Genomic DNA, 8,533 nt, shown 5'->3' on the forward strand with positions numbered 1-8,533 from the left:
AGAGGATTTCCAGGAAAGAGAGAGTATTGCTGCAAAGACTGCAAAAGAAGATAGTATTGTGCTCAGCTTGAACTACAGCGCCCCTGCTAACTGGCCTAACTAGTGCAGTGATAATTTGTGACTGCTTAAGTACAACATGGATCACAGCAGGTTGTATCATATGATTTTCCCAAATACTAAAAAAACAACAAAAAAACCAACCAGGATTTTCTACTGTATACTACTAGAGGAGTCTAGCAAATGGTAAAGAAGTATGCCATCAATGGCCAATACATTCCACCTCAAAAGATGTGGGGTTTTTTGTTTGTTTTTGCTTTTGTTCAGCAAAAGAAATTGTGCATGAACTGTACAAGAATCAGGTTCAAAAGACTGGAGGAACATTGGAACAATTCTGTCCTTTGATAAGAGGAGTACTCTCCGTTTAGAAAACTACCAGACCTGGAGAGAACTGGAATGCACTCATATAAAGGAAAAACAATTGATTGTATTGGCCAGCAGAAAATCAGGCAAGAGGAACAACATTGGCAACAAATCTTGGAATGCTTGATCGGTTTGGTGTGAGGTCTTGGCATGCAAAACATGACATTCCATGGTACAAGTGAAACAGCACAGTTCTAACAATGGGGTTTTTTTTTAATATTTGTATTTGTAGAATATTTGTAGATTATTTAGCCCTTCTTGATCCTATCATGAAGAGCCAGATCAATGCTTTAAAACCATTGAGATATCATCTTGATGATATACATGATGCTTTAATGGAGATGTTTGATGACACAAGCCTAAAAAAAATTATCTGGAAATTCTCAAATTGAAGATAAGGCCCTTGCTGCTGGATTTGTAAGCTCGAGTTTGTGTTATCCCATGTTACACGGTAAACTTCTTTTTTGAAATTAATCTTACAAGCAAGCAACTACAAAATAAGGAGGAAGCTGATTTAAATTCAACTGCAAGGCAATTGCAAGTGACCAAGAATTACCTGGTGGGCTGTAGGGTTTTCAACAAGTTTTGAAAGATGCTCCTGAGATTGCAAAGGAGCTAGAAATACTACTAAACTTTGCAACAGAGCAAGTTAGAAAAAGGAGAAAGAAACAGCAGTTTGAGTATGAGGCCCAAGAAGAGGCACCACAAGTTCCAAAGCAAAAATTCAAAGTGGGTTTCTATTATGCTGTCTTGGACATGGCCAAACAATCTGTTGAAGAGAGATTCCAACAATATAATGTCCTATTTGGCTTCCTGTATGATATACACAGTATCAACAAAATTTTTTACCGAAGATGCACTTAAGGCCTCCAAGAATTTGGAAAAATCCTTGATGCAAAATGGAGACAAAGATATTGATGCTGAAGATTTGTGCTGTGAACTCATAGCAATAGCTCGAAGATTTCCAAAGTCTCTGCCACCACAAGGAGTACTTCATACCGTAACAAAATCTCCTGGATAGTGTGTGCCCAATGTTTCTGTTGCTCTATGGATCCTTCTCACACTTTCAGTGGCAATTTGTGAATGCAGTTTCCCAAAGCACGAACTTATAAAAATGTAAATGTGCTCAGCAGTTATACAAAAGAGACTAGCTGGTTTGGCAACTATATCAATTGAACATAACCAAGCATCAGCACTTGACCTGAGGGAATTGGTGACAAAATTTGCAAAGCAAAAGGCATGCAAAATGAGATTCTGATGTGCCTGAAATGGAAACATTAAAGAAACTTTAATTTTAACTTCACAATTCACAGGATTAAAGATTCAAGGACTGTTGTATTACTTATTTGCATTTTTTTAAAAAAAGTTTTGTGTTTTAATTTTTCCTACAATTTATCAGTTTTTGAAAATTGGTAAGAGGTGAAAGGGAGGGCACATGTAGTTAGCCTTGCCTAGGGACAGGGCCTGGCAGTGAGAATGTCCAGTGACAGGCATTTTGCCTTTTCTGCATGGCTTGCGTTTGAGGTGGTGGGACAAGCCTCTGGTTTGCTTTGGTGGAGTGTGTGTTTTCCTGAAGTTTGAGTGTATTTGTGCATTTCCCTGGAATTTTTGTGGGGGTGTTCAGCCTGGGTTTTGGGGTTTACAGACTGGTGTGGTATATGTGTATATTTTGTGGGAGACTTGTAGGTGTGTGTGCCAATCTGTGTATGGTGTGGATGTTTGTCTTGCCTGTGCTTCTGGTTGGTACCTAGGTCCTTGGAAAGATTACTTTTCCTTCAGTTTCACCAGTTAGGCTTCTGTGAAATGTGCAGCTGAGCACACCTGCCATGGCAGCTATTCCACAAATGGACAAGCCCCCCTTCATGCCAGCCACGTTGCAAGAGTGTTCCTGTATCCTCTCAAAACTCCAAATGTGCCTACCACTCCTAAAAGTCTAAGAACCCCTGCTCTAGTTCTTCCCACTGGAAAGGGCTCCCAAAGCTATCTTTCAAAAGCTCTTCCATCTTTCCCTCTCCAACTACTTCTTCCTCTCCCTCCCTTCCTCTTCCTCCCTCCCTCCCTTTTTTTTTTTTTTTGCTTTGTGATGAGAAAAGATGTGTAGGTTACAAATAGACGACCATGTGTCTGAACATCCTGTAACATTTCATGTTTGCCTTGCAATAAAAGAACCATCTACAAACATCCCTTGTACATGAAGCTCCTGTCCAAGAATCTTGCAAGCTTGGCTAACCAATGAATCAATAAGGATCTTTCCTGAGTATGCTTCACCATTCCAAATCATCTAGTTTGAGGAGAATTAAAGAAAACTTTCAGGCACAGCAAGCAGACTAATTAGTATGGGAGGAAAGTCACATGCACTCCTGTGAAACTGTTCCATCTCATTCCCCCTCTTTCTGCATTGATTTGACAACTGGCTGCCTAAAATGAGAGGGACATATTGGGATTCTCCCACAGATTGCAAAGCACTTAAAAATGGGGAGGAACAAATTACTGGGGAGCCAGACCCTTTTACTACGAGTCTGGCCCTCTTATTTTTTGATAAGGGGTTTTAACCTTGGTCTTGAGGCAAGTCATATGTTTCATGGCAAGACATAGGGCATTATGACTGCCATTTATGGGAGACAGATTGCTTTTGCTCTGTAGTATTATATCTTATAAGTGAAAAGCAATGAGGCATATTAGATGCAATAAACAAAAATGAGACAATATAGATGTGATGCCAGTACATAACCTCCAGCAGAAAATCTTAAATAGACTATTTTATCACCACAGGAAGGAAGGAATAATTGAAAACATTGATACTATAATACAGGAATGGAAACTTATGTTGCCCCAGCTATCTCTGACCCTAGCTGTCAGGTGGCTATATGGTTTGTCAAAAATTATTGTACCTTTAATTGAGAATTATTTAGTTATTTGTTAAAAGATTTATATCCCACCTTTTTTTCTTGCAAAGAATTAGTATTATGCACCTTCATTCTCTTCCTTCTGTTCTCCATCTTATCCTCACAGCAACAACTACCCTCTGAGGGTGGTTGGGTTGAGAGTCTGTGACTGGTTTAAAGTGCCCCATTTGGCTCCATGGCTGTGCAGGGACTCAAACCTGGGTCGCCTGGGCCCCAGACCCACACTCCTAGCCACTACACCACACGGGCTCCTAATTAAACCCAGTCATAACTGCTGCTGTTTTGTTTGACTTGTGCACTTCATTTACCATAGGTAGAATCTTAACCCTTTCATCATTCTGCAGATCGCAGAATGCTTACTCAGCCAAAATAAGAAGGGGCTGATATATTCATTTTTTCTGAAGCTGTCATTTTTTCCCCACTTCACATGTGGGAACAATTATACAGCTCTGTGGGTAGCGAGGATTTCCTTTCTATAATCTGTGTCATTATCTGTAGAGAGGTGTCTGTCACAAATCAGCACTCAACAAATGTGTCAACCGCCACCGCTAAACCACTTGTAAAATAAAATAAAACTAAAAGATTTTGCCAAATCTTGAAAAAGACAGGCGTATTGTTAAATACAGTATATGGTGCAGCAATACGCCTAGTTCATAGTTCAGTTCACTGTTACTTGACAGGTGGGGGTTCTTATTTTTTCCCATCCTGGCGCCGTTGCCACCACCACAGTTTTCACCACTGGCTGTGGAGCAGCATGGGGACTGATGGGGCAAATGTTCAGTCTTTTTAGAAATACTTTGTTCTGTCCAAGTGCATCTAGAAATATGAGGATGGAAATGATGCAATCCAACAGCAATCTCCAGATCAGAATTCTGTTCGGAACTTGTGAATAGATGAGCAGAGAGATCAGGGGAGCATTAAAGCTACGGTCCTACCTGCACGTTCTTGGGAGTGAGACCCGCAGAATGGCTCTGCGTGAGACATTTTCCACGTGCATGCGATTCTCCACCCATGGTTGTCTGCAGGAGCTTTGCCCGTCTTCATCCTCCAGGACCTTTACTGTTGTTTGCACCTATTTTAGTATTTGAAGCCTCTGTGTATATGTGCAGTTCCAAAGGCAGAGGGGAAAAAAGCATGTGTAAGGGAGCCAGCTTTAGTCCTGCAAAGAATCCAGAAGCAGAAAGCTCAAGTAAAGTGGCATGCTAAAAGCTGTGTGCAGAAAAGCCTGAAGTCAGTGTGTAATTATTCCATCTCTAGAGTTCTACTATGATACCTAGACTGAGAGATTTTCCACACAAGACATTTATTGAGTGCACATCATTCCCTATTAATTTGTTTACTGGCTCTTTAGGTGATGGGCCTTTCCACATAGGACTTTTAAGCAGCGTTTCTCTACCATACTGACCAGAATTGCACATACTATTTGGTGCACTTTACCTATTGCAGTCACTGCATGGTACGGACCTCAAAGATACTCTCATAAAGGGATGAAATAATAGTGTTGGGAGGGGGGGGGGAAATATGAAAGATTCTTCTTCATGGTCTCTGTGCATCACACATGTGGGTGCTGCACCTGTGCAGTGCCTGTTTTCGGAAAGATTCAGCTCTAACAGTTTTTGGTGGGATCTCCACTCCCCCCATATAAATTGGTGGAGACCCTGCCTTCTCGCCAGTCAGCTGAAGACCGCCCATTCGCTTTGCGTCAGATTCTCTCTTTACTATTGTTCTCTCACAATTTATCTTTAAAACTTTCCTTATAACTTTATCCTAAATACTATCTCCTCAACACCCTATCCTTACTACACAAACTACCTTTTCCCTTACCCCCTCCCACCAGTAATGATGATGATGATGATGATAATGATAATATTAAAATAATCCCCACTATCGTCTCTCTTGTCCTATTGTGCTTTCATTTCTTCAATGGTGCAGCATTCAGCCTTCTGAAAGTGCACTCAGTGCGAAGCAAAAATGTCGCCTACCGACCCTCATCTGCTCTGCCTGCTCTGTCTCAGTGAGGGCCATCGCATAGACAAATGTGTTCACTGCCAGGTCTTCACTTGTCAGGCTCGCAAGAACTGGGAAAATCACTTCAAAAAGCTGCTGTGGGACCAAGCTTTGATGGCGATGAGAGAGGCTACTGCAGCTCCACCTGCCGGTCCTTCTGCCTCAACAGAGCATGCTCCTTCCCGTACTGAATGAGGGGACAACGGTAAAGCCAAGAAAAGGCATTCAGAACAGTCTCAGTCTCCGAAAAAGCGAAAGGAGAAAAAGCATCTCGAGACCTAAGGGACTGCTAAGACAAGGTGTCTCAAAAAGGATAAGCTGGGGAGAAAAAATAAGAAACACTCTCGTTTGGCTCACAAGGCTTACCATTCCCGTATGTGTACCTCCAATCTGACCATCGTTGGTCCAGACAACATCATGACCATCTCCGAGTGGCGTACTGAGCCCCTCTCGATGGACATCACCGAGACCTAGATCCAGCCCGATCAAATCTCAAGTCCTGGGACCGATATCAGATGGAGAGATTAGGGAGTCGCCCACCCACTCACTGGCACCTTCCCAACGTTCGGTGCAATCAGTCCATGACCATCAGGAGCCGATCTGTCCTCCCACTCCAACCCTCTATGGACATTTATTCCCGGACACCTCATTGGGATTGACACGCCAGCCTCCTCTTGCTTTCAGCACCAACCCAGCACGTCCACAAAGAAGCCAATACTGGATGCCACCTCCATATGGAGGCTTCGGACCTGAGGACTATGGTAATACTACCACCCCTACAGATTGGGGTGTCCACCACCACCACCAATGCAACAAAGGTGACCCCCAAAGCACTTACCACCAACAGCTCAGAATCTTCCATCTACCTCTGTGACCGTTATTGCTCATCTGGAAGAATCCCTGGCTTGTTCATCCTGTTTGAGTGCCACTTACTTTTCAGAATTGGATTTGGGGAACACAGAACAGGCATTGACATCCTTTGACCTTGTATCAACTCAAGGCCTGGGATTGCCCAGTGAAAGTATGGGACGGTTCTCCAGACTGCTAGTCCGTATGTCCAGCTCCCTCGGTATCACTATCCAACAGCATACGGAGCAGGATCCAGATAACATCTATGATATTATCAGGATGGAGGACACGGTTCCTGTGGCTCTGCCTTTCATATCAACCTTACATCAGGCGATGATGGAACCTTGGCAAGTACCAAACCAGCCACCTCCCACCTCCCGGTGCCTTGAGTCAATGTATAAGGTCAAGGAACAAGACATCCCATTTCTACTGTGACATCCTGATCCTAACTCAGCAGTCATCAAGTCCATTCAGGGTCAACAGACCAGAGAACACTCTACACTGACCGATCATGAGGGATGAAAAAAATTGTTGGATCTACTCTGCCATGGGCCTTGGACTTTGAATCTCCAATTATGAGGCCATTATGGCCCACTGTCAGTACTTTTTGTGGCAAAAAATGGAGTTGCTTGCTGCATTCCTCCCTGACCAACAAAGGGACTTGGACAGACTCTTCATCGATGCAGCTTTCCAAGCAACAGCTAGCGACGGTGAGGCATCATGTCATCTGTGATTCCAAGGTGCTTGTTGGTGCAATCACCCTCAGGGGACATGCGTGGCTCTGAGCTGGCAATCTCCCCCAGGAGACTAAGCAGAGGGTGGAAAACATGCTGTTTGATGGCACCAGTCTCTTCCACTCAGCTTCAGATGAGAAGCTGGACTCAATCCACAAAACGTGCCTTTACTGCTCACAAAATGGGATGGGGACCCTCTCATAAGTGAACTTGTAAGAGGCCATGAAATGGGCAGAGTCAATACCACCCCTTCCAACCTTACCACCAGGAGTACTTCATGGGTCACTAACCGTTCAACGAACGACCTACCCATCCCTACGAACGAACGACCCCAACAACCTGCAAAGTGCCTCAACATTGACAGATGCCACCCCTAAATGGGTCACACGAACTTCCCCTGCAAACCCTCTCCCATTCCAGGATAGACTGCAACATCATCTCCCCACAAGGGAGCCCATCACATCTGATCAATAGGATCTCCTAACCAGAGCACAGATACAAATCAAGTGTGAGACTGCGTTGTCTTTGCCAGTCCGGCCTGTATGCACGGGTTCTACTCAGACTCTTTCATGGTACCAAAGAGAGATGGGTGCCCTCGCTCAATCTGAGACCTTTCTCCAACCAGTGGGTCTATACCAGTATGCTCAACACCACCGATGCCGCAAACCTTCCCTAACAATCTTGGCCTCACCTCCCTCATTTGGGGATAGACTGTGATATCATCCCCCCACATGGGAGGCCAGCAGGCCTGACCCATAGGTCTTCTTAACTGTATACCACGTACACAGAATCAGGTTAGAGACTGCACCGTTCTCACCAGTCTGGCCTGCGTGCACGGTATCTACTTCAACTATATCATGGTATGAGACATGGATGAGGATGTTCACCCCATTCTAAACTTACCGTACCGAATAAACATAGTGATGTTTGCCCCATCCTACACCAACATGGAGTCATCTGACTCATCAAACTACTGAACTCAGAAGGACCATGCTCCAAAATATTCTTCTGTTGCTCAAAGACAATTGCTTCACATCTTGGGGCTAAAACAAACCGACTTTCCATAGACTTTTACCTGACACATGGACACTTCCTAAGGTTCATAGTCAGTATCAAAGTATGAGATACAACATCCTCCCCTTAAGCCCTGTTTTACAAACAAAGGCTTTGACAAATCATATAATAGATCTATTCATATTAATTATAAAACACAGATCTGGAATCAGGTTTGCAACTAGACCCTCTTCATGAATCCGGCTGCCATGCTTGGTTTCTCCACAAGTTACCAGACTGTATCAAATAGAGATGTGAGCATTCATCCCATCCTAGACCTACGTAGAATTTACCAAATCTGAGAATGTCCATTTTGTACAAATCCAAGCTGCGGATCAGACCATTACAGCTGTGGTTCAACTGCAGTTCCACCTCTGTGCTATTATCTACATACACTATTCTGGTTGATGGTTGAAACAAACCTGACCTAAGGGATGCCGTGGCAACCATCAAACCTGACTGCCACACTGGATACTAACGCATCCCCGACCGGATGTGTGACCCACTGTATATTGCTCCCAATTTAAGATATCTCACATACTCATGAAATAGTGGGACAGATTG

The sequence above is a fragment of the Varanus komodoensis genome, unplaced genomic scaffold, assembly GCF_004798865.1.
Source record: "Varanus komodoensis strain SLA01 unplaced genomic scaffold, ASM479886v1 scaffold97, whole genome shotgun sequence".
NCBI lineage: Eukaryota > Metazoa > Chordata > Lepidosauria > Squamata > Varanidae > Varanus > Varanus komodoensis.